The sequence below is a fragment of the Pleurodeles waltl genome, chromosome 11 (genome assembly GCF_031143425.1).
Source record: "Pleurodeles waltl isolate 20211129_DDA chromosome 11, aPleWal1.hap1.20221129, whole genome shotgun sequence".
NCBI lineage: Eukaryota > Metazoa > Chordata > Amphibia > Caudata > Salamandridae > Pleurodeles > Pleurodeles waltl.
The window spans coordinates 172578989-172606613 of record NC_090450.1 but is presented as its reverse complement, the minus strand read 5'-3'; positions in this window follow the sequence as shown (position 1 = coordinate 172606613).

Here is a 27625-nt window from a genome sequence, read left to right as displayed (position 1 = left end):
CCAACCTGACTATGAGCTAAATGGAGTACCTGAATGCGATAAGGAGTGGGTACTACCAATTGGGTCTTTTGCTCAATGCCCTGTTGGATTATTCTGTATAGTAAACCGTTTTGGACAAGGAAGTAAGGGATCTTCATACTTGTATTGCACACTACTCACCCATTAGGGTCTCAAGGTGCTGTACGCATACCGCTGTGGAACCCCTCCTGGCTTTTCCCTGTGAGGTGTCCACTCCTGGGCAACCTCCAAGGTGAAGCCAGGCATCCCAGCGCTGTTGGGGCCGTTGTGGAGATTAAGCAAGCTATTGCCCAGAGTTACAGAGTGGGACCCATGAATTAGATTAGGCACCTATGCGAGAGTTATCAGGTCCGAGGAAATTGAGCCCAAGACCCGCCAAGGCGGGAATTGAACCCTGGTCCCGGACAGATTTCTGCATCAGGGTCTGCCGCTCTAACCATTGAGCCACACTTCTCCACTGCCCTGTTATTTCAGTAACCGCTGTGTTCCAGGGGTGTTTCAGTGCGGGATCGTCCCTTTGACTGACTCGGAAGGGTGGTGGACTCGTCAACACTGAGCTTTCTGTAGAACACACAGAATAGAGTCTTTTTGCTTAGTTCTTTGATATAGCCTCCTTTGCTCTCTTTTCTCTTGTCTACTCAGTTTTACTTTTGACTTACCTGCGGTAAGAGTGCTGTGGGAAAAAGGAGCATCGTTGAGCCAAGAGTCGACTACATGGTCTTCGTTGATGTTACTCAAGATTTTAGGAAAAGCGCAATAATCAGTACCTAGGATCATATCCTCAACTAGGTGGGGTATTACTCCTACTAGTATAGATTCGTCCCATCCTCTCAAATTTATGATAATCTCCACCACAGGATAGCGTTTCATGTCCCCGTGAATACAGCAAATGGATACAGTTTCATTCGGCCGCCATAATTATTTTCCTAGTATCTCAGCCTTCATCACTACTGACTGCATCCGGAATCAATCAAAACCCTGGTAGGCTTCTTATTGGCTAACATTTCTATGAAATATTGAGTGGTTGCATGGCTAGTACAGAGTACCCTGCCTCTGGTTATTCCTATTTCCATGGGTTCTGGTTTTGGAAGTCTATGTGGGCAATTACGTGCAATATGGCCCCACTCCGCGCAATGATAACATTGGGGAGTTTGATTTGGTTCTTTATCACTGAAGCGGGAGGTGGGACTCTCCTCAGGACTTCTTGGCAGCCAGGGTCTTGGATTGGCACTAACTGTTTTTCCCGTCATTGATTGTCCTTTATAGGGGTTTACCCTAAATTCAGGGGCCTCGTGGAAAGCACAGGCTAATTCAATGGCGGTCGTTGTTGTGACGTTTGGATGCTGTTTGATCCAATTACGTGTCTGCATGGGCAATGCCTCTAAGAACTGTTCTAATAAAATGACCTGAATCACTTCTTCCCTATTGGTGCTAATGGGGCTCAGCCACTTCAATCCTAGATCTTGTATTCTATAATATAGCGCTCTGGGGTTCTCCATGGGCATCTGCTTGTTTTTTCTGAACTTCATGCAGTAATACTCATTATCATATCCTACACGTTCTAAAATGGCCTTCTTCACATCTCCATACGGGGTGGTTCCCCTAGGGTTTACAGCCTGGTAGGCGGCTTGTAGTGTCCCTGTCAATAGAGGGGCTATGTATTGTCCCCATCAATCATGTGGCCAGTTGGCTGAAGCGGTTACCCTTTCAAAATTCGTAAAGAAGGCATTGGGGTCTTCACCTTCTTGGAACCTTTGTAATACTGAACTAGGTACGTTCGGATGAACCCTCGTAGAGGCTATGGTGTCTGTCAACTTTTGAATGGCCGTCTCATGAACCAACTGATTGTTGGCTATGATAGTAGCTTGGCTTTTATGGGTGTTTTGTAATGTCTCTCTGTCACTTCTAGCTTCTTGCAATTGTTCCTCCCAGACTATCTGTAGGTGTCTTTGTCCTTCCGCTAGTTGATTAATCATGTCTTCAAGGGAGGGTTTCTCCTCCATCGTTCTCACCAACTTACCGCACTTCTGACACCAAGATGTAGTGGGTGAGTCTATTAAGCCCTCCCTTGTTTTCTAATTCAGTCCATTTGCCAGGTTTAGATAATAAAGAGTGTGGATTACCGTATATTTTATGGCACTTTTCTTTATTAGGATTAGATATTGGATTACTGTCCTGTAAGTGCTCGATTAAAGAGTTCAACAATGTCTTCTTTGTATCTCTGCTTTTTCCAGTCTCTCAACTCTGTTTTTATCTGTTTTCTTCTTCTTCTCAGTTCCTTTATACTTTCTTCTCGTGTTTACACTCTCTCTCTCTCTCTCTCTCTCTGTCTTTCAGTTTTGTTTTAACAGTCTCAAATTGGTTTTCTTCTATGAATTTCTTCGGGATCCTGGAGATGTCACTCCGAAGTGTGAGGGGAAAATAAAGGATATAAAACAGGAGGTAAGTCTGGGGTTCTTGGGACTCATTTACATCTGATAAGAGTATGGGTGTGAGGGGAAGTGGAAAAAAATGTGCTCCCTCGGTGGGATATCCGTTTTTCTATAGATGGTTCTTCCCCAGTGAAGTGGTGTATGTGTAGATAACCAGAAAAGGAAAGAAAAGGAGAAAAAATTACAATCTTTAAACATGCACGCTCCAATCTACAAGCAAGGTATTACAGATACTTCCCTTGCTTTTCATTAAGGAAACTATTGTATTTTCTCCCTGCCCTCCTGTCTTCGGTTGTCTCTTCTCCTGTCCCAGGTGGTGTCACCCAGAAACCACTCACAGCCCATATGCGGGCACGTACCTGCTTGAGCCATGTCCCTACATGGACGTGGCAGGTTATTGGATTCCACCGGGGCACTAGATTGTTGCTGTCCTCCCTCGATTCCGCTGGTGGGCTGCTCTCTCCAGTTTCCTCACCGTTTCTGCCCTCCGTCCTCCTTGTTGCGTCCGACTCTTTGTCTTCCCTCTTCTCCGCACTGCCTCTCTCCGTGCACGCTTTCACTTTCCACATGTCCTCATCCGGGTTGGTGTTTGCGTTGTGCCGTTGCGGCCCGTTCCTCTCCGAAGTGCCCCCAGGGCACCTTATCGCCCGCCCCACTTGCAGAGGAGTATCCAGGGTTCCGACAACCCTGTTACAATCTCCTTCAAGAGCACTCTGGACTCTTTATCTTCATACTCTCTTCCTGTACAATTGTTGGAGTAGGTTTGTTACTCCTAAGGCTGCACTCTAGCATGTTATCTTGATTATCTGGAAGGAAAACAAGCATTTGCATTGCAATGGGTCTTGCATTTGCTCGAGTTACAGCTATTAGCGTTGTGAACTCCTAACCAAACTTTCTTGCCACATAAATTGAAAATGAAAAGTAAAACAGTTTCACATAAGCGAGCCAATTCACAGCGCCACGGCCGCCATGAGCATCAGCGTGAAGAGACACACAAAAGGAAAAAGAAGTTTGCTCGTAGTCAAACTTATCGGCAGAAGTGCAGTTAGCCATGTAACAGGGCCGATACCCAAGATGGTAGCAAAACCACCCCAAGGAGGGACAAATGTAAACCATTTACCAATGGTATCAAAAGATTTTTGAAGGGCGAGTGGTAATGATGGGCATGAGGTGGGCGTTGTTAAAAGCCCTGATACATACCAACACATCGGAAATCAGGGCTTGGGCGCTGCTATGCTCGACTAAAAAAGAGTCCTGCTACTTAGCAACTAGTGAAAGAACTCGCTATGAATACATCTCTTACTTTAGTGACAGCATCTTCTGTTGTAAGGTATCTGTAACTCTCTACTATATAGTTACCCTATATGTTTATTTTTATGGGGCATCACTCCCATCAAAACACCATCCACAAACTTGAAGAGAACAAACATGCATAAACTGCCTGTTAACGCAGTAGAGGAATAGTGAAACTCTTAAGCAGACTACCCGAAAAGAAGGCATGATTAGCCTTTGTACACAAAGTTTAGTAGCATTTCACCCACACTTACCATTCATCGTCGACTGATGTTACTTACTGAGAGGCAGACGCGGTATTTGAGACTTTGGTCTAGTACAGCAGCTCTTTCACAACTTTCTGAGCAAAGTTCAAGTAGAATTTGCAACCTTCTGTAGGTCATGAAAGAAACATATACAACTTGAGATCTGATAAAATAGTTGTTTGCTCGTTTGTATAGCGCAGTTATCAGTTTCAAGGAAGTGATAAGGAAACCGAATATCGCTTTTCAGAGCCCATTTTGAGTTAACTGCATCCTGGTGAAATGTATGCTTCTAAGAAGTAACAGCAGAAAGGTTCATTTCTTCTTTACAAGTTCTGTGTTTATTTGTAGTAATATTCAATGCTGATACTACCTGGCGTACAAATGCACATGCCATTTCTATTGCTTGAAGCAATTCTGCTGGACAATTAACTCACATCTGGCTAAAGTTCTTCTGTCCATACCTTTCTTTTGGCACATCTGTTAACAAGGTATGGCCCTTCTCTTCACTTTGGATCCTCGTCTGCTGATATTCTCAAAGTGTCGACCCTCCATTGCTGCAAGCGTGGTGGACATACCTTTTCACATCTCATTTCATAAACTATGGAATCATCTTCCTTTTCACCTCTGTGGCCAATTTAGCGGGCCATTTACAATTTAGAAGAATAGGAGCAGTGTTGTAAACTCGAAATACTCCCTTCCCAGCACACTTGAGGTTCCCTTCCTCTATTCAGAGATGGGAGAGGCAAAGGATCCGCACCCGCAGAGCCTCTGCTGCACTATTTCATGATGGCAGATTCATTCAGATGAGTAAACCAACCATTCACAGTGAAGCATCCTCCCCTTGTGCCCCAGCTTACTCTGTTATCATTATTTTCATGCACGACATTGTTTGAACAAAGGAAGTTGAGATCAATCCCTGTAACCAGCAGAGATTCCAAAAGTTTTCCCCGCCTAAGTAATCACATGTTGTTGGGAGCTTGACAAAAAAATGAACAGTTCATCATTTGCAAAGAGCAAAAGCTGAGAAAATTAGCTTTTGTTCAGGGGCTTGATGAACAGTCCCTACCACTTTTCATACAGCGCAGTTGAAATGAGAAAGATAATCCTCACAACATTTTTGCAGAGACCTTTGTTTGTGCTTCAACCGGTGAAATAGGGTGGTAATTCAGTCCTCTCACCCTTTTCAGGTCTGGCTCTAACCAGGACATATTGATTTTGCTAAAGATAATACACCTGAGACCAAACTCTTTTTGTTTCTTTGGGAGTTAGGAGGATCCAGCAACTTTTCTACCGATATAGCTTTGCAGAAACAATTACAAAGCAAAATAATTGTTGACAAAGCCAGAAGGCTGGAAGCCATTGACATCCCTATTGGCTTTGCCAATGTTTGTTTATAATTAGAGTGTTAGACATGTGAGGCTGGCAGGTAGCTTCCCCACTTGGTAAGACTAAGTTAATTAACTGAAAAACATAAGGATCCAGCATCAAGCGGTCCTTTCTACATATATCATACAGTACACTACACAGCCCAGGCTTTCCACACCCTTGTGGCTCACATAGTAACATAATTTCTTCTTGTGTGAACAGTGCTGTTTTTTCCATGAGGTATTCGATTATTGTAGAATATTTGTCTTCCAATTTCTCACTTCAGCAGAGCATATTAAGGGACTGGATTAGCCAAATATAGCTCTAATACTTCAAATGCCCCATGGAAACCTCAAGTCAAAATTTTCAAGAATGACTTTTGATCTTTAGTCGGAGTGCAGATTTCAAAGCTTTTTAAGTTCTCTTTTTGTTTACCTCAATCTATATTTTCTAACCTTTTCCTAGTTCTGGCACTGCAGAATTGTTGTTGTTATCGTTTTATGTTGGATTCTTTGATAATCATATTTTTATAGATTTTTGGAGGTTTCAACATAGAGTTGGTCAAGTCCACACTGCTATGCAATAGATACACAGTTGTTGTAGATACACTATTAAGATCCTGCATCCATCCCATGATATGTCCACCACTTGCCCCAGATCTTGTCATGTTTCCAGAGGTATCCCTGTGCCTTATAAACTGGTCTTTCCTGGCGAGCACACCAGTCCACATCTCTCCAGGACATCGTCAGCAAAGGATGTTCCGGCAACTTCCATTTGCAGGCAATGTCCCTTTCGGACACCAAGGTAGCCACCTCGACAAAGGTTCTTTCCATTACCATTATCAGCCCCATAACATCTTCCAACAGGCTCAGCAGAGCAACCCTGGTGGTAAGGTCAACATGGCATCTGAGAATCAGAGAGTTCCTTTCCTACCCCTTCCCAGAAATGTATCAGTGCTTTATAGGTCCATACCATATGAAAGAAGTTAGCTTCAATCGGGGAGCATTGCGCACAGCAGGCCTGAGGGGTTCTGCCACCTTTATGTAATTGGTGGGGGAGGCGGGGGTTCAAGTAAGCTATTGTTAGGTAGTTAATTTGGATGATGCAGAGGTGTGCGGGGATAGCCAGTTCTCTAGGAGCAACATGGGTCTTGTGACAGTCATCATCGAATTTTCCCACCCATACATGACACCTCTAGCACAGGGTGGAGAAGCAGTCCGAAGCATTGATGATCAGAGAGCGCTATATACTAGAAATAGCTTCCTTGCCCAGCCTGCACAGTAGGGTCTGGGCTATAAGGGGGTTAAAGTCTGGAATCTGGGTACCTACGAGAATATGTTCCAACAGGGCATGGTGGAGCCTGAGATAGCAATAAAATTGGGTACGAGAGGGTCAGTAGTGTTCCTGCATGCCCTGGAATGACATCAATACATAACAGAGCCAGACGTCCAAAAAGTAAATAATCCCTACTGTATCCCAGGGCATAAAGCCTGATAAGCCAGCCACCTGGTGTAACCACGTATCTTGTCACAAAGGGGTCAACCCGATGAGTTTGCAGTCCCATTTAATGAAATAAAGAGCTGCTGTCCAACAAAGCAAGGTCACTCAATGTAGTCAGGGAGAGATTGAGGAATTGGTGTCCCATAATGCATGCCTAGAAGACCCTCCAGACCCAGTAAGTGCATCTCTGACTGGTAGGTGGTCATCCCATTCCCCGTTAAACCAATCATTTAACACAGCAATTTGAGCGTCTAGTTGGTAGCAATAGAGGTCTGTCATTATCATTCATCAGTCTTAAGGATATTGTCTGCCATTGATAAAGGCCACTTGGTAGCGACGGCCTCCCAGAAAAAGGTAGTGGTGTTCGATGTCGACGTCTGTAAAAACCTCTAAGGAATCGGATGTGGAAAGTTTGCAAAGACATACTAGAAACGTGGCAGACTCATCATTTTTAACAACACTACTTACCTCAGGGGATTCAAGGGCAATTGACCCCACTGCTGTAGGTTTCTAGTCAGTCTGGTCATAAGGGCTGAAAGTTAGGATTCCACCCAACTATGGGAGGCAGGAGATATAAATTCCCAGGTATTTGAAGGAGAGACGACATACTGGGATTGTGGGTTCTGTTATATTCTTAATTGCAGATTGGGGATGTCTTTAGATGCTTTGATATCACAGGGTCAGTTTCTTTTTGGTGGTTCGATCAAATATATTTCACATTTGCAGTAGCTGCCCATACTAAGGCAAAATAGGCTGTGGAGATTTATCCCTACAGTACAACACAAGCATCCAATTAGGTATAATGTCAGTTAAGATGTCAGACATAATGCTCTTTTAATGTCTAGGGAGCCTATTCACTTATAAAATCTATGTGCAGAGATCTCTGCAAACATAGATTTCTCTCTACATCTCTGTGGAAAACGCCCTCTGGATGCAGTTCACTAAATCCAGGTGGGGTTTTCCATCCAGTATTAGTAGTACATCTCTCCATTCCATTGCATGACGGTATAAAGTCATGTAAGTCTCACATTATGGCAATAAAGTAATTTGTAGTAACTTTACAGGCATATTACAGACATACTTCTATAGTCATAGTTCTATGCAGCACCATGCAATACATATACTATGAAGAACTACAAATTGAAAAGAAAAGGAAAACAGCATTTACTGGAGGGAAATCATATAAACCAGACAAATATTAACTCTGGAAGCAGGTAAATACAGTAGATACCCTGAGCTTTGACCTCTTCCTTTCTTGTACTGCATGATGCTGTGAACATCAGACACCATACTGAACCACACACCATTTAAGAAGAAGCACAACATCATTCAGGAGATGACTGAACTTAAAGTTTTCATTTTGTGCATCGAAACAAGGGACTGTAGTGTCTGCCTTCACACAAACTCAGTTGAGTGGAAAAGGTGGCTTTGTGGCGAGAGGTCACTAAAGTGTGAATGCATTGGGGTAAAAGAGTGCATCATTGGGGAATTTAAAAATAAATGGGAGGACAAAAGGAGGTGGGTGAAGGAGAATGTTTACAGGATACATGTGGCAAAGACTCTTCTTGGAACTGGACTTGGATCCTGCTTCAGTATCACCTACCTTTTTCCACATCCCCTGACTTGCTGTATGCCTACCTGTTTCCGTTAATCCCTGAATCAAGATAGATAAGAACAAAACTGCTCTAGATTTCAGCATTATGGGGCATTTAAAAAAGAAGTGACAGAGTGAGAGGAGCCGGTGAAGAAACTGTACATTACATAGGTGAGACCTGGCTATTACTGTAGGCAGACCTGGACTCCGCCTCCATCACCCTCCCCTTAATGAACATATCCTATACACTATTCATGCAGACCTGAATCATGACCTGTCTGCTCAAATGTCCAGACATTGACTGCCCAGTGTCAATGTCAGGATTCAAGTTTGGGACAGAAACACCACTCGACCTGCTCAATCAATCAATCAATAGATTTGTTGAGGGCTTCGTGTCACCTGCGAGAGTATCTAGGGTCTTTTGGAACTTCGGAAGAGATGGGGAGGTTTGGAGATGAAAGAGTAGCTGGTTTCGTGTCTTTGCTGCTAGGTAGGAGGAATAACCACTCCATCTGCTGCATCAGATGCAGGAGGTGATGGTTAGAGAAAGGGAAGTGGAGTGGAGATGTCTGGTGGGTTGATTAGCCAAAACAGCCAGGTGTTCAGGGACTTTCGGAACTCTGGAAGAGATGGGGGGGGTCCAGAAATGAAACGGTAGCCTCTTTTATGTCTTTGCTGCTACATAGGAGACAAAGTGACTGCTGCATCTGCCAAATTGGATGTGGGGGGTGAGGGTTAGAGAAAGGAAAGTGGAGTGGAGGTATGTGGTGGACTGATGGAAGTTCAGGCAGTGATTCAAGTAGGCAGTTTCACAGTTGTGTAGGGCTTTGTATGCATGGGTCAGGAGCTTGAACTGGCATCTTTTCTGCACAGGGAGCCAGTGGAGTTCCCTGAGGTAAGGGGTGATGTGGGTTTGTTTAGGAAGATTCAGGACGTGTCTGGCTGCGGTGTTCTGCAGGGTCTGTAGTTGTCAGAGGAGGTGAGCTGCGATTCCTGCATAGAGAGTGTTGCCGTAGTCCAGTTGGCTGGAGATGAAGGCCTGGGTGATGGTGCGTCTTGAGCTTTGGGATAGCAATTTGAATATTTTACGAAGTATGCAGAGAAAGCATAAGCAGGAGGAGGAGACGAAGTTGACCTGAGTGATCATGGCTAGCTTGTTGCCCAGAATGATGCCTAGGTTCCTACCCTGGTTAGTGGGGGTAGGAGTTCTGAAGGCCCCCAGGATGTATCCCATGGGGAGCTTTGGTTTCCGAAGATCAGTATGTCTGACTTGCCCCTGTTGTGCTTCAGGGAGTTATCCTTCATCCAGTTGGCGACGTCTGTCATTCAGTCGTGGAAGTTCGTCTTGGTGTTGGTGGTGTCTTCGGAAAACAAGAGGATGAATTGTGTGTGGTCGGCATAGGATATGATGTTGAGTCTGTAGGTTTTGATGATGCTGGCCAGAGACGTCATATAAGTGTTGAAGAGCGTGGTGGTGAGCGAGGATCCTTGAAGTACTCCACAGATGTTGTCGGAGGTGAAGGGGGAAAGGCAGACGTTTTGTGTTTTTCTGGTAAGGAAAGAGGCAATTCATCTGAGACCGGCTTCTTAGGTGCCTATGATGTGCAGCTTTGTGATGAATGTGTGGTGGGAAACAGTATCGAAGGCTGATGAGAGATCTAAGGAGAATCAGAGCTGCAGTTTATCATCATTTGAGCACAGTCATCAGTAGCCGCAATGAGGGCTGTCTCGGTGCTGTGGTTGCTGCGGAACCCAGGAGTTGAGTATGAGGTTCCATTCCAGATGTGGGGAAAGTGGACTAGAGGAGATGGCAGGCCAATAAGTGGAAACTTAAAAAAATAGGAGCACTAGACTTCTAACTCCAGACCCTTGAGCTCTCCACTTTTGGGATCTGAGGTCAGTTCTGGATCATTGATAGCTAAGCTCAATATAAGAACTATAAGGACTTGTGCAGCTTGCCTGGAAACAAGTCTTTATATGCATTGGCTCTTTGTTTATGCTTAGTTTGCACCTGCGCTTCATTCCCTATTTTTTGCTTCCCTCCTCTTCAGTCCCTTTACCACTATTTAGTCCATTATTCGGCTGTGCTATGCCTTGTTTCTCCTGTTTTGCTCCTCTCAGTAGGACCTGTGTTTTGTCAGCAGCATACTGAGGTGGCTTTCTGTGTTCCAGGTCAGATCCTGCTTGTTAGGGCAAACCTTCTGAGAGACCGGTAAACCTTCTTTTTGCATATGTGTTTTATGTGGCATTCCTATCTATTGCATTATACGTCGCAATCCCTTCCTGTGGTACAGCAGTGTCAGCTCAGCAAACTTCATCAGCCACTGTCTGTTAGGCACCACCTCAAGAGAATGGGTGAAGTTCCAAAAAAGAGGCCAGTCCAGTTTTACATCCTTCTCTCTTTCCTCTTTCCCTGTTTTTCCTCAGACCTATTTCAGGCAGCAATATCTGTTTTGCTGTTGGCTTAGAGACTCGGGGTTGCAGGGGTTTCAGAACCTGACAGTCAAGCTATCAACCTGACAACCACACTTGAGATGTGTACATCTTTCATTCTCAAAGCTCAAAACTATCTTGTCTACAAAATGTACTCATAGCCTAACTTTAAGTTAAGTGATTAAGAATCAGATCTTTTCATTCTCTCGTGTTATTTTCTCAAAATGTGAAATGTGGAATAATGCAATCCCCTTTGACACTTTATGTGGTTTCCCCAAAATGATTATTAAGGGATAGAAACATCACTGGTTCAAATGACACCATTCTGGATGATGAAAGAATGGGTCAAATCCTATTGGAACTTTCCTGAGGTTCTCTAATTCTTGTTTTCTGAGATCCACGGGTATTTACAAATCCTTGAGAAGAAAACCATTGCTTATTTTAAGAAAAGTCATTAAAATCACATTACTTGGAGCATTTTAGATTGAGATGACCTCCCTTGGGACTATTGGAAATTGCATCTATATTCCTTTGTAAGTCATGGGTTCCAATGATTAGGAACAAATATATCTTGGCCTGGCACATTGGATAAGTGGGTGTTTTGAATGGACTGTGATGCTGTTTCAGAACATGTAGTTGGTGTTCTTAATTTTTAGCTGCAGTTAGCAGAAAAGGTCAGACCTATTGATTTGTGTTCAGAACAGACATTTCCACCATACTGGACAACAGCAGGTTGGGAAGACCACAGCAGTTGAACATCCCTTTGTGTGTTTGCTGAAAAAATTGTTTGCTTGTGAAAATAGTTTTGATTTCTTTCCGTACTTAGCATGATAATGAAAATGTGTGGTCCAAGGCAATTTTAGATACAGTAGCAATTGTTTTACACTTGATTTTCTTGCAAAAAAGTAGCGAAAAAGTAGGTGACAGGAAAAGTAGGAAAGAGGTGAATATTTGGGATTCCAACTTAATATCGACTGCAAAATATCGTGGTACCAAACTATAGTGTAATAATATTGAAGATTAAAATATAGAGATGGTGAGTTTATGTTAAGTTTAGTTGTAATTTATTTACCTCCACATATGTGTACCTTGGCGACATACACATCTTCAAGGTACATAGAAGTGGAGTTAAGAATAGTAAATCATTACTTACTTATATGCACTTATCGTCTCAATATTTTTGTTCTCAATATTTTTACAACAATATTCTGGTACCACAGTTTTTGGCTGCCAATACTGTGATACACAACCGAATACTTACCACCGAAAATTACACTTTGTATTTCCTAGTGTCCTGAAGTCCTCCTTATTCACTCTAATGTCTGATTATTTTTCATTTTCCAACTTTTTTCCCTGTTATAGGATGCTGTTATGTGCTCTGCAGCCAAGGGATAGAAATGCACGTTGTGGAAAGAATGAACTTTCACCCATGTTCATCGGATAGAAATATTTGTGACAACATCCGCTGAAGACGTTTTGTGTTTGAATTAAGCTTTTAGATGTAATGTTCCATAAAGTCATTTGTCTGTACTCACTGCGCTCACAAGCACTCCCCTTACAAACGTCAGTCTTCCTTCCTTGTGGCTTCCTTGATTGTTTTCTGCACTTATTTGTCGACAAGTGAGCCTGGACCCAGTCTCTTCCGAGAGAGATATTACATTGCAGGTAATTTGAAAACGTCAGTTCCATTGTACTTTACACACCCTAAGCCATTTTATCTTTTGCTGTTGTTTCTTTCAGAAGTGCTTCCAGCCGTTCATAACACAGTTATGAACACAGGGAAGGCTAGCTCTCTTCGTTGCAGGGTTTCACACAGACATTCAAAGGACGAAAAGCGACCAAAGCTAGTGGCCCAGGAGACACCAGACGCCACTCTCTTGTGCATAAAACGAGAGCCTCGTGCCATTCAGGACTTAGATTGTACTGAACACATCTCAAGTGACGGTCCGAAAGAAAAACTTGGAAAGATTTAAAAGCGAGGTAACCTTCTAATAGATTAATTTTAAAATGCAGACCACTGCTTCTCAAAAAAGGATGAAATTATTTTATTTTGTCGGGTGGTTCTTTTAAATCGATCTATAGATACATCTCATAAAAAATATAATATTGTAGATCTAGGGCCCGTTCACAAAACATTTTTGACTGGCGCTATTTCAGACGCACGGCCAATATTATAGATTGAGGGGGCTGTCCCTGTTTGTCCCTTGGCGAACCTTTAGCTAGATGCGCCGGTTGCACAAAGGAACAAGGCGCCCTATGACACCTAATGCATTGCCCCAGGGCAGCCGTAAACTCGTGCTGTCAGAGAGGCAGCAGATTAATGGAAGGCAGACCAGCTCTGAATCCCCTGTCTTTCTGTGAGCAGACTGCAACACATCCTGCATAAAAAGAGGTCTACAGATATCACCTTCCTGGTGGGTGCAACGTTTGATTGTACCCACCGCAGGGGTGTGTCTGTGGGCTTCATGGGACCCACTTGACCCACTCCAGAGGGCTCCTAAATCAGTTATGGCTATGCCATTATTTCACACTTTCACAGAATATTCAGAAATTAAAACTATCCTCAATTAGGGAAAGGTAGTTTATTAGTTCTTATCTATGAAAGTGTTGGTTAGATCCACAAAGTTATCTTTCCACACAGAGCTCCACCTTTTTTCCTGGCAGGTTAAAACAGTGCACCCATACCACAGAGCCCACACACTCATATGCCAACAGTATTATTGAAACTATGAAAAAGTCTAAATCTATTCTATGCCCACAGAGATGGAGTAAAAGATCTATTTGATGGAGATGGGAACTGTGGATGTGAGTTAAGGGTACTGAGCTCTAAGAACATATTTTTAAAACCTGTGTTTATGAGGTTTTGGATAAACCGTGAGGTGAGACGCAATACGGTTCCTGCACGATATGCAACTTGATGTAACTTGTTTGATTGATAAGTTTTTATTGGGCATCATGGTATAGGAAGATTTTGTGGTAATTTTATGTGTCCTTAAGATTGACTGCAAATGAAATAAGATTTAGCTGTGTAATCTATCACTGTTTCGATAAACACATTTTACTACTACTTTATCATTTAACAGCGTTTTTATATTTAATGGGCAAGATCATTTCCCACTGCCTGCTAGTATGCCTACAGAAGTGGGTTGGCTACAGAAGTGGGTTGGTAGCAATAATGGGATTCCACTGGATCTCCTTGGACTCCCCTGTTGGTCCTATGCAAATCTACTGCTTCTCAAGCATTAAGGCACCAACTAACTCTGACATCGATAACTTTTAAAAAGAATTGCCTAATAATAAGACATTGACAGGCAATAAAGGGAGCTGAATTGGGTATTCAAAACTATTTATCTTTTGCTTTTGATCTATTAGTTTTTTTTATGTCCCTATGTGTTTATTAACTATCTTTAATGCTGCTGTAAATGTAAACAATTTACAAGACTGTCTTTGGGGCAAATGTTTGAGTAGGAAACTCAATAATTAGGTTGTTAAATTGTATAGTTATGATTTTGGACTTGAAATGTGTAAATGCAAACTCTTAAATCTTGTACTGTAGTTGTGTACAGAAAAAATGTGTTGAATCCCTGCTCTTATTTAATAGCTCTAGCTCATAAAAAAGTCTGTTTTTCTAAGTTTAAAACGGGGGATTCACAGAATTTGTGGTGTGGAGGTGCTTGAAATAAAGAATCCCTTAATGAACATGTTTATTGCCTGGTATTTACTGGGAGTTTAGGATACAAATCATGTATTTGTTGCCCTACTTAGCTGTCACTATAACATGTACTGTTGCGCTCAATTTCCTTAAAGAATGAGATTCCAAATGTGCTATATTATGTTATATTTTATTATAAGGCTAGATTATCACAGGTTCCTTTTGGTGATATCCAACAACATACCTGCTGAAATAATCAGGTGCATGCAAGGTCAGATCACAAACTGGAAAGAAAAGCAGAGAAAGAATTTACAGGTTACAGAGCCAGGGTTTCAACTGCCTGCGAAACATTCTGAGGGAGGGTTTTAATGACAGGGGATTGGGCAAGGACCTTGCTGCAGCCACCAAGAAAGCTCTGGCATTGAAGGTGACTGTTTTGTTTTGGTCATATCTTATAGAGCAAAATGGGCAGAACTTCAGGAAAGCGATGTGGCGTATGGCGTCTGAGAAAGCAGTGCAGCTGCATATTAACTAAATATGGCCTGTTACCGCCCTCTTCCCCTGCACTGGTGCAGAAACAGGTTGTCTAGAATCACGCACAAACTTTGCCTCATTGTGCAAAGGTGTATGCAGGATGTCTGGCATAGATTTTGTGATGGAAGTGTTCATTTCCATCTCAAAATCCTATGCCTAGACAAATATATATAATATTCAATACATTGGGTGTGCGCTGGACATTGCAGCACACATGACATGGGCGAATTGTTTAGAGAAATAAAAACATTTCACCCGGGTGAACCCTCGATGCCCAGCTCCATGACAGTCCTACAGATTTCCTCTGTGTTTGGTGTCAAACACCATGCCTGTTGACCCTAAGCACGATTCTCCTGACCGGGATTAGCTAGCGTGGTCCCTTGAGGATGCCCACAGAGTTACCAGCTTTCTCTTGCCTTTGCAGACTCCCCTGAGGCATTTGCTGGCAAGACAAGAGTCTGCCCGTTTGCTGGTAATGCTAACACTTCTGCACGGATGGAGACAAAGGACCTGGGCAGGGAGGAGGTCACACCTCTACCCTCCCCGGATGGCTAGTGTTTACAGTGATCAAGTCTGTGAGCCGCAAAGGCTTTTACTGGCGTTTATATGTAATCTCTTGTCCTCCACTCAAAGACAAAGCCCTTCCCATCCTGTCCAGGGTGGCAGGTGGGAAATGAGTTATTCAGGATATGTACACCTTCAAGAGGCTAACCCCACTTTTAGGGTGTGTAGGGAAGGTCTGTGTTTGACATGTGCCTGTGGCAAAAGCTCATTGCCCCCAGCAAAAGGGACTCCAACAGACTCGCCTGACTGGTGAAACCGGTCTCCTGCAGAAGAATCGTCATGCTGTGTCACAAGAAGTGCAACTCGTCCGGCCCCTCTTGTTTGAGCCCAAAGAAATTCAGTGGCCTGCACCCCAGGAGTCGTAGTAAGGGTCATACCAAGTTTTGAACTGCTACAATACTCCTGTCGACTTCCAGCCAACCAAGTCCCTGTGGATTACTTTTGTCACTACCACCAGCCCAGTAACCAACCCGTCCCAAGTCTCCAACTCCAGAGCAACTCCCAGCAATAGTAGTCAATGTCTGCAACAACCCCACTACTGTGATCCTCATCCAGAAGATGGCGACTTCGACTAAGTGACACAGCATCTTTGGTGCGACGCTCCCGTGACTGACAGCTGCAAGGCCACGTCTGCATCCAGAACCGCCAGACATGGTGGCAGAGTACCAGCTGTGGAATCCAGGTCCAGGGACCCCAACGACCTCTACTCCCTGAGGGTAGAGTGTAACTCCATCTTCAAGTGTGGTTTTGCAAAGTGTTTCATCTTTGATAGCACTCGCAGTTCCCGTTTTTTTCGAAGGACAGCAAGGCTACCTCTGCAACTGGACTTTCCCCATTGACTTCTATGGTATTTGTTTGACAACTAAAAGTGCATCTATTTTTAAATTCTTTAAAAATCCAAACGTCTGGTTGTATGTAAGATACAAAGTTTGTTTATTTAAATTAAGATAAAAATCTGCTTCCATTTTTTTTAAATTGGTGTTGGATTTCTTTCAAGTCGTGTCATTTACTTATCGTCCATGTTGATGTTGTGAAATGCCTCACATATGTTCTTCTAAATAGCCTGACTGCTCTTTGCCACTCTACCAGGACTGAGCTAAGGTTTTCTTGTGTGAACCCATGGTCCACTTCTGAGTAATATGTTAGTATTACATGGTAGGACCCTGCCAATCATATCACATAATACTGCCACCTTGCTACATCTCCTCTGCGCCGCTTTGCATATCTTTGCAGCGGCAGAAATCTTTACTGAATCTGCACCATCTAGTTTTACTGTAGGGACAGATATTGCTGGACCGCCCATGGGTAAGAAGGCCTCCCAGCATTCAGAGGATTTTAGTATCAGACAAAGGTTGCAGAACAGGAATTATATACATGTAAGTACCTTGCTAACATATAATGTGAAATTTGAGGATCGTCACTAGCTCTTAATGGCCACTGATTTGCTTCAATTTAATGATGGCTTTGTAGGGGTTAGATCAGAGTGGAATGCAAGGGGGCTACAAGAAAACAACCAAGCATGTGTTTAGTATTTTTAGGTTCCTTAGTAACCAGCTTAGTAGCCAACTCTTTAGTTGGACAAATATGGAACGATAACGGCGCCACCCACAATTAATGACTGGCTAGTAAAGCTAAGATCATTAATGACCTCAGAGGATTTGTTGAATGAACGGCTGAATCTCAGCATAAAAGTTTCAGGATTTCCTGTATTTGATTAATTTAATTCTGAATGATGCTTGCATTGAGCACTTGACAATTTTAGCTGCAGTTATGCACTGACTATATGGTAATATTATTAAGCTGTAGATACTTTACAGCAACTATTTTATCACTGTGCAGGTGGAAGCATTTATGTTTTGATCTCAATCAATCAAGTGGATTTATATAGCATGACTAATCACCTGAGAGAGTATCCATGCACTTGAGGGCCATGACAGTTCCGGTGAATCAGTCCAACAGCCAGGTCTTGAGTGCTCTCTGGAATTCCAGCAGAGAGGTGGAGGTCCATAGCTGTGGTAGCAGATCTAGTGTTGACGCATGCAATATTGATGGGTGTTCCAGAATCTTCCAGATAGGTTCTTTTTAGATTTCTTTCACTTTATGGACTATGTATTTCGAACAGTCTACTTTGTATTTATTTTACGTCGTGACTTAATAACAAAAAAACAAAAAAGTTAAAACTGTAGACTGTGACCAGATCCGATTTAAATGTTTTCACCAATGATTATTTGCCACACCCTGAAGTATGGGAATACCAAGTAATTAGCACTTTTCTTTTTGACTCCAAGAAAAAAATGCCTTGTGTAAAATTATGTATTGCATTAGGCAGCAAACAAGCTGCCCTGTACACCTATCTTGTAATAAAAGTGGCACCTCTCTTTACGTATTTCATGTATGTTTCAACGAGTTGTGGGTTCACTGTTCACAGAAGGCCTTCACCTCTCTCCCAGGACAATGTTCTAAAGTAGTTATATGTAGGTATATGTTAAGAATGAGTTTCTACACAAGGGACTTTAGTGTTCAATGCATCCGAATTTAAAATGAATTTCAAAATGTTTGCCATTCTCTTTAAACTCCTAGTACTATTGTACATTGGCTCCCACTTTGACAAAAATGTCTGTGATATAAGAAGTTGATTCAATAGTAAAACAAAATATTTTCATGACAAAGAAAGGACCATTCTTTCTACCCTGCCTCAATTACACATACATTTTGGATTTTTTGTTTCCCGAAGCAGCAAGAGTGCCTCGCAACGCATCACTTGAGTATAGAAACACCACATGGGCAAAAATATAAGCTCTTTAATATCTAATTACAGCATTCAACAAGTTAAGAGTTTTTTAGGCCCTCATTCGCATGAACTCGCCCACTAAGGGGCATATTTAGGAGAAGCTTGCACCGCTGGAGCGTCACTTTTTTTTAAGCTTCCGCGGCACAAGTCTCTCAACCATATCTATGAAGCTATGTGCTTTCGGCTGGGTTTTCCCACGCAAGACCCATGGATTTTTATGTTGCCCCAGATTTACTTAATCACGTAAACCTGGGGCAGTGACAAAACCTTACGCCTCCTTGAACCCGGCGCAGTGAGGAGAAATATTTTTATTTCTCCTCGTTTTTTTTCCTCTTTACATGTGTGTCTAAGTGTGCATTCTGCAGAACACATAGAGAGAGGAAAACGCCTGTCGGGATGTTTTTGTGAAGGAGGGCGTCCCTTCCTGCACAAAAACAAACCTTCATGCAATGCAAGCACCCTTGCACCATGGAGCGGGGGTGCCTGCACTGGCGCCAGGCATCTAATTGTGCATTCTGGCCCTTTCACATTGGCATAGGGCAGCGCCAAAAGTAGACTTGAAGCGCCGCACTATTCCAATTCCCCATAAATATGGGCCTACTCGTGGGGAGTGAAAGACTATATTTTGAATATTTTGCTGCACGGAACAAAGAAAAATGTGTGATATTACTGGGTTATCCCACATTTTTTGATCTTCAGAACTCGGAATACATTGATAATAACTCATATGGGCAACTAGAACCCCACTTTTTTGGATTTTCTCAAGCGGTATTACCTCCCAGTGACATTTCCGATCTGTTATGAGTACTTTAGTATCCTACCACAGTGTTAATAGGAGCCCTGCTGGTTTGTGGTTTCCACAAGGATTCTGCTAATCTTTACTTTATCTGTTATTTTGATTGAATATGAATATTGGTTTCCACTTCCATGTGTGAGAAATGTTTAAGTTCGAGCATAATTCAAATAAGTATAAATTAAAGCAAATATTTTTATACTGTAACAAAGATCAACAAGAAAAAACATAGGGTTCTACATTCTTGTTTAGAAACAGCAACACATCTAGGCTTCCTCTCATCTCACAAACTTAGACCTTGTTGCTAAGGGAAGATTACAGCTCTCAGCTGGGCCTGGCCAATTCACTATTTATGAGCCGGCTTGTAAAAGTCAGACTGAAATACGGCGCTCATTTTTTCACGGTGCGAACCAATACAAGCATTCTGTAAAGAAAGACAAACTGAGTGATTCCTTCTTCAGAATAATGAGATTCGATGCGCCTCAATAAATATTTCTACTTCTCAGTGATATGGTTTCAGTATTGCGAAAGTGATGAGTTGCATGTCAGCCATTACCTTTCAAAATCTAATTTGCTAATGTAGGGCGAATAATACATGCAGGTATGTATGGAAAGTTATTCCACTATTATTAGGCTACTTAAAATTCACAAGCTATAATATCAGCGCAATACTGCATAATTTACTTTATGAAAAACGAGCCAAAATGAAGGAAAAATATATAGAGCATGAACCATCTTGTGCAACAGAAAGACTGACATGTCATTTTGGGTAAAATCTCTAAACCGTTGTCCTTAACCTGTGGTCCATGGATCCCTGGGGGCCTGCAAAGCCTACTCAGGGGCTCCACGACTGCTTGGAAAATTAAATATTATTAACAGATTAATAGTTTATAAAAATAAAGAAACCTAATGTAAAAGTAGAACATTTTAAAATGTTCTGTACATGTAAAGTAATTTGGAATCGGAGGCTAAAAATGAAGTTAATGTCCTCCGAATGAATCGTGGGAGCAGTGCAAGTGCATCAAACAGTTTATAGTATGGACAATAAGTTAATTTAAAAAAGCTCCAATCTTCCCATTAAAATAAAATGTTTATATTTTTTTCTATATTTGTTTGGGAATTAAATAAAATGTTTAATCATGTGTGTAGTTGTTTGAAGAATGCTCATTTCTGCATTTTTGTATATTGTTTTGCAGTTCAAATCATTGAAAATGCTTAGGTCGGGATCCCTGGTTTTCAGTAATGATTCAGAAGGGGTCACCAGATTCCAATATTGATCCAGTGGGGGTCTCTGGGTCCAGTTATGATTAAGTGGTGGGCCACAGAAGTCAAAAGGTTATTAAGACTCATTAATGTAGAGCATTGTTAGAAATTGATACTCTAGTTGGCAGAGGTTTGCACCCTGTCCAAGTAGGGACCACATTCCTAGTCAGGATAAGTCAAATGCACACCCTAAATTAATCTGTGCTCACCCTCTGGTAGCTTGGCATAGAACAGTCAGACTTAACTTAAGAGGCAATGTGAAAGTATTTGTGCAACCCTTACATTACAGTCACACAGTGAAAACACCATAAAAGACTCCATACCAGTTTAGAAAAATAGATAATATGTATCTGAGTAAAACAAGACCAAAACAATAAAAATCCAATAAGTAGTTTCTGAGATAGGCACTTTTAAAGATTTAGGTGAAAATAACGCATAAAAGCACAAAGCTCCAACTGTGGTTATCTAGTTGTGCTGGACCGGAACAAAGTCAAGATTCAGTCTGACCATGATAGAGCGTGGGCTGGAGACAAGGACCCACTTCGGCTCACTGAACTCAGTACCATAAATCCTGGGGAGTGGTCTGCACACTTTTGTTTTGCGAGGCTTTGCGGCAGTTCCAGTGAGGACCACAGAGGGCAGAGCACTTTAGACGCACTTCCAAGGGTCGAGGACTAGGGTGGTACCACTTGGCAGGGAGTAGTGAAACCTAATTTGTTTTAATGGGATAACAGGAGTTAGCTTAGCCTTTGGCTCGCAGACTCGTGCCCCTGTCACCTAGTGACTTTTAACCTACTTAGCTTGCTCTGTCTTAGACCATTTATTTAATTAATTCTTCTAAGATGGCTGCCTTGTTTATAGTTAGGCTTTTTTGTTTAGAGTTATGTTATCAGTGTCACCGCGCTAAGGCGTCAACTCATGCAACAAAGACAAACAAACTGTAGGTGCTCACATTAGAAATTACCGTCCCAAGCATGCAGCGTTATCTATTGTTTTGGAACACCCTACGTCAGGGGTCCAAGTAGACCTGTATAAATACATCACACTTTAGACAGATAATCAGAGGGATTCCGACTAGATTCCATCGCTGCTATCGATGCTGCACGTCGCCTTGACGCTGACCTGGACTTCGTGTTCTTCCGAAGTCTGAGCTCGAGACCTCATTCAAGGTAACCAGGGTTGGGGGCTCCTTCCAGGGACATGGCATTGGCAGATTAGGTTTAACATGCCCAGCTCTCCTCTAGGTAGAAGGTTAGACCTATCGTGATAGGGTACTAGGACATACTACATACTTTATGTCTTTCCATGCTAACATAAGATGGTGGGGGTCTTCATAATTATGACTCTCGTCTTTACAATTCTATTACTTGCACTGTTCATTATGTTAATCATTGCAGCCCATGCGATTTACCACATTGTATTAAATAAAAACTGTTGAACTGGATTATTGCATCCTCGTCATTGCCTGTGTTTGGTTGAGACATGATATATCTGGGAGAAAGGGGTCATCTCCGTTTAACCACAACACTCCCTGAGATGTCATACTTCTGAGTCCATGCGTAAAGGCTGCCACAAATCACCTTTAACTGTTTGGGTTGTTGGTGAGGTACTGCTAGTGAGCCGGAAGGGTTGGGACTACAGTTGCAACTTGTTGTAGGATAGGCGTAGTCACCTACAAACATAAGTACTGTCATCCTTGAACCAGCAGTCTTGCCGAGAGCAAGAGTCCAAACTACCACAAGGGCAGACTCACAGATAGCAGAGTCCAGGAGCAGGTTGGTTGGAAGTCTTTTGTGCCCCGAAGGCTTCAGAAAACAGGAGGCCAATCAGCTGGCCCTTGGAGTCACTCTGGGTTCTGGGTTGGAGAATTGCAAGTCCAGTCCTTCTCACTCCCAGGCAAAAGGGCAGTAGGCACAGATCAGCAAAGTAAAGCAGGAGTCCACCAAAGTAGCAGTCCAGCAGAGTGGCATTCCTTTTCAGCAGCACAAAATACCTTCTTCCTGGCAGTGTATCCACAGGTCCAGAAGTGTACTGAAGTGGCGGTGTTTGAGGCCCAGTATTTATACTTTGGGGCCCTTGTGGAAAGTGGGAGAAGCTTCTACAGGCATATCTTTGAAGTGCACAGATGCCCTGCCTCTCCTGTGCTGGCTCCAAGCTGGCTGGAGTGACAATGCAGGGTCATTAAGCCCTACTGTATGTGGACAGGACAACTCTATTTAGGTGTTAGTGAGGCAATGCTAAGCTCCACCAGATAAAGTCAATTAATAGCCCATTAAGGCTCATAAGTCACACCTAATCTACCATTGTGTGTGGCTGTCTGAAGGGAATGCACAAGGTTCAGCTGTCACCCACCCCAGACATGTATTGGAGACAGGCAGCAGGCACACAGGGCTAAAAGCTGAAAGATGCCAACTTTCTAATAGTATTGTATACAAGAGGGCAACCAAATTTTGCCCCGTGGAACAGGATAATATAATGTAAAGAACAAACATGTTCCTGGAGGAATTATTTGTATTCCAATCAATATAATTATATACTGGTTAACAGAAAGAGCCAACAAACCATTTCCAGATTGTATATATAATAAATTGCCAAATAATCAATTGACAGCATATTGTTATTAGCAAAAATAAATAACATTTTTTATCTATACAAAAATACATCAATATTACATCACAAGCCTTTTAGACAGACGTAAAATAGCGTGTCTATACCATCGCACCATCACCCCCCACAATCCCTATATGGATACAATCCAGGGATCGGAGGAAGTGCCCAATCCTCCTTACAATCCAGGTAAAAAAACTCCACAGTCCTTTAGGATTTCCATCCTTGTATTTCAAATATTCAAAGAGGTCTGAAACACTACATGCAATAGTTCTGTCAGAAAGGACACACTGTCGACGTTTTGGGCTCCCTTGGCCAAAAGGTCCATGAGACCATCCATAGGACTCAGTGTTGAAAAGGAACAAAACCTGCAAATGCTGATATAAACCATAAAATATACATAACATACAAACAGTACTAGCAATACGCCAAACAAATATGTGCATATCTTGCCCACAATCAAATAGTGAACACCCCAAAGATATCCCAATGTGCAACATCCACAACCAATGAGAAAATAACACATACATCACCAAAGTGCCCTGCTAGTGTGATGTCTGAAAGAAATAAAACATGCCCATGGAAAACGAATTAATGGTAACAGAACATACCTTGTCAGAAATCAATCGTATTATAGGGCTCAAAGCTACCATATACATCTGGTCAACACTCCAAATGAAAAACAACCCCAAAAACATCACTTTTTAAAAGACTTTGGCGGTCATTCTGACCCTGGCGGTCTATGACTGCCAGGGTCGCGGATGACGGAAGCACGCCAACAGGCTGGCAATGCTTCATAGCCCATTCTGACCGCGGCGGTAAAGCCGCGGTCAAAAAACCGGGGCCGGCGGTTTCCCGCCGTTTTTGCCCCGGCTGGGCGAATCCGCCATGGCAGCGCTGCAAGCAGCGCTGCCATGGGGATTCTGACCCCCTTACCGCAGCCTGTTTCTGGTGGTTGTCACTGCCAGGAAGAGGCTGGCGGCAACGGGTGTCTTGGGACCCCTGGGGGCCCCTGCACCGCCCATGCCACTGGCATGGGCAGTGCAGGGGCCCCCGAACAGGGCCCCGGCCGGCTTTTCACTGTCTGCCTAGCAGACAGTGAAAAGCACGACGGGTGCAACTGCACCCGTCGCACGGCCGCAACACCGCCGGCTCCATTCGAAGCCAGCTTCTGTGTTGCAGGCCTCCTTCCCACTGGGCCGGCCGGCGCTAACATGGTTAGCGCCCTCCGGCCCAGCGGGAAGGTTGTAATGCCGACAGCGGTCTTTTGGCCGCATAGCGGCCAAATGGCGGTTCCCGCCTGGCAGGCGGCTACCGCCGCCCGCCAGACATGGAATGACTGCCTTTGTTACACCAGCTTAACAGTGAATCCAGCCCCCCATAGTCACAAGTCTAGTCTCTTCCCAGACAATGAACTAATCCCCAGTGTTATCCCACGAGAGAAGTACACCTCACAGTAGTGAAAAACGAATTTGGGAGTTTTTCTCTACCAGGACATATAAAACTCAAAGGTATATGTCCTGTCTTTTACTTACGTGGCAATCTGGCCTATAGACTACATAGGGACTACCTTAGGGGCATCTTCTGTGTAATAAAAAAGGGGTATAAGGCTTGGGAAGGGGTTTTGAATGCCAAGTCCATGTGGCAGTGCACATACAGGCTCTGCAGCAGCAGGCCTGAGACATGTTTAAAGGGCTACTTAAGTGGATGACACAATCAGTGCTGCTGGCCCACTTGTAGCATTTAATTGATATGCCTTGGACACATATCGTGCACTTTACTAGGGACTTACAAATAAATTAAATATGGCAATTGTGGATACACCAATGTTACCATGTTTAGAGTACAGAGCATATGCACGTTAGCACTGGTCAGCAGTGGTAAAGTGCCCAGAGTCCAAAGCCAACAAAAAGGAGTTCAGCAAAAAGTGGAGGGAAAAGGCAAAAAGTCTGCGAAGGCCCTGCAGAAATGGCCAGGTCCAACAAGCATGAACCATCTTTTGTTGCAGAGAGATTGACTTGAAATAATTTTGAGAAAATTCTCTAAAGCTGGGCCGGATTTATCAAGGTTGCAAACCTGGCACTATTATTGCACATCCCTGCATTGCTAGTGGATCTCTTTTTGAGTTCAGTGTAGGAATACGACTGGGGCAAAACATGCATTCACAAGGATTTGCAGACCCCTGATTCATTACTAGTAATGAGGCTGAATTTCCAAGGTGAATCCTTGCAAATGGCTGCAAATCCTGGAACGGAGGACTTCCTGAATACAGTAGGGGACAGATGTATCAAAGGATTTTACCCATTCTGTGTCTATGGGAAAAAGATTTCATACATATGGCCCTAGATCTCCATCCCTGCTCTCAGATTCCAAAAATGCCGGCACTACAGGCCTTGTGATTCAAAAGGCTTGTAATCCAATGAAAATAATGACATCAATGCAAAGGGACAGCAGAGAGAGAGCAAGTAGCACTTCCATGGACTTCTGTATGCTCCCCCTGTGCTAGGAGCTAAAATTCACATATTGGGATCTGCCCTGCACGTACAGCTCCACTTTGCAAATGGACACCATCCCTTTTCAATAGTTGGTATTCCAACAACAGCCTACAACCACAAAAGTAGTTGAAAGCCACTGATATAAATCCCTGCCAGTCGCAAGAAAGGGGAATAAACAATGTTCCCTCACCCTTTTCTATAGGATTCATATACCCATGATCAGGCCATTCCAAGCTGCAAGGCAAATTGACTTGCAATATCTGTAGAACATGGACTGGGATGTTTGTACTTGCTGCAATTCTGCTCACTACTGGCACTGTAAGTGCAAAATCATTTACTACATATGGTCCCTACTGTTCAACTTTACATAATGAGGATGCCAAGTAAAACCTATTATCTAAAGTTCATTTGGACCACAAATGTACATTCCTTCACGAAAAAGGTTGCTGGTACTTGAGATGTATTGAGGAATGCTGTCAGTTAATACATAAGTTTATTAATACATAAAGTAAAAGTGACCTTAAAGTTATGCATGGTAACAATATCTTACTTTGCATTAAAAAACCTTAGACATTCTCTGAAAAACCCAAGAGTTACAGGGATAATATTGTTAGGTGAAAATGTAAGTTAAAATAGATTGTTTTAAAGAAACAAAACTAATGAAATTCGCCAGTTACAGTTATTTCAAGTAGGTGTAATGTGTGCCCTAAAGTAACTATAACACATGCCCCCGCCATGCACAGTGTTGTCATCAAAGATGTAATTTTAGATAATGCAGGGATGTTATCAATGATGTCAAAGAACGTGTAATGAGTGATGTAATATTGAAGGTACTCAGCAGTGCTTGGTAAGGGAGAAAGTTATAGTTACTTTAGGGCACATCTTATAGTTGCTTGAGATAAAGGAGACTGCTGAATTTCAGTGGTTGCCTATGTTTTAACCAACATTGTTACCTAATTATAACGTCCCTTTAACCTTTGCTTTTTCAGTGAATTTCATAGTTTTTTTTAATGCAAAGTAAGATATCATCACCATACCTAAGTATAATGCTACTTTAACCTTTGCTTTTTTCAGTGAATTTCCAGTTTTTTTTTTAACATAAGTATTATATTTTATTACCATACGTAATGACAACCCCACACCACTCATGGCCTCTGGCCATGCATGGCATGGAGTGGCTGCGGAGCCTGAACTGCGGCCCAGCCCTCTATCCAACTCCCCAGGCAGACATCCCCCATGACCCAAATCCCCTGTAGACCAGGCCATGCGCCCAGCCCCCGGGCACCACATTGGTTGTGCGCAGGACTGGTGCCCAAACTCCCACAAATGCACGGCTGACTATGTGATTTTACTATGTAAAGGGTGTCATTTTAAATAAGGCAGACCTACTGACTTTGTCAAAGGGACAGAACACCAAAATATTAAAAGTGTGACTATTGGCTTTATGAATTGTCTTAGTCATAAAAATGACCAATAGATTATATTTCATTAATTCACACACTGCAATTTTTAATAAAAGTCATTTTCATTAAACAATTAATAACATTTTGGGAAAAAAGCGTAACATATCTTTGAGTCTTTCTTTTTAACATTTTTCAGCCCACAAAATGCAGCCATAAAATTCAACCACAAGAGGGCCCTGCATCCCATTTGAAAATCACAGAACTCCAGGCTCGGAGTGCTTTAAATTAAATAAGGTATTGTCTATCGGGGCCGGGGATGGGGGGTGTTGGAGGGTTGTTTATTGTTCATTGAGGAAATGTCTCTATGCTTCTTTATCATTTTGCGGGCAGTTGAAATTTGTTCTAAAAAGTTAATAAAAACATATCCAAATCTAAAAAAATAAATATGGTAAACTCTCCTGGGGTCACGGATTTCATGTTCCAAGAGACTTATTGTGTTCTTTTAATGTTGAACAGGAAACAATTGGGAGCACACCGCCTCACACTCCAGCATGCAGTTTGCCTCAGTGCATTATGGTAAATGCAGTACAAACTCGTGCATACTTCATTTGTAGTCTGCAGTTTTCACCTTAGTGGAAGCAGC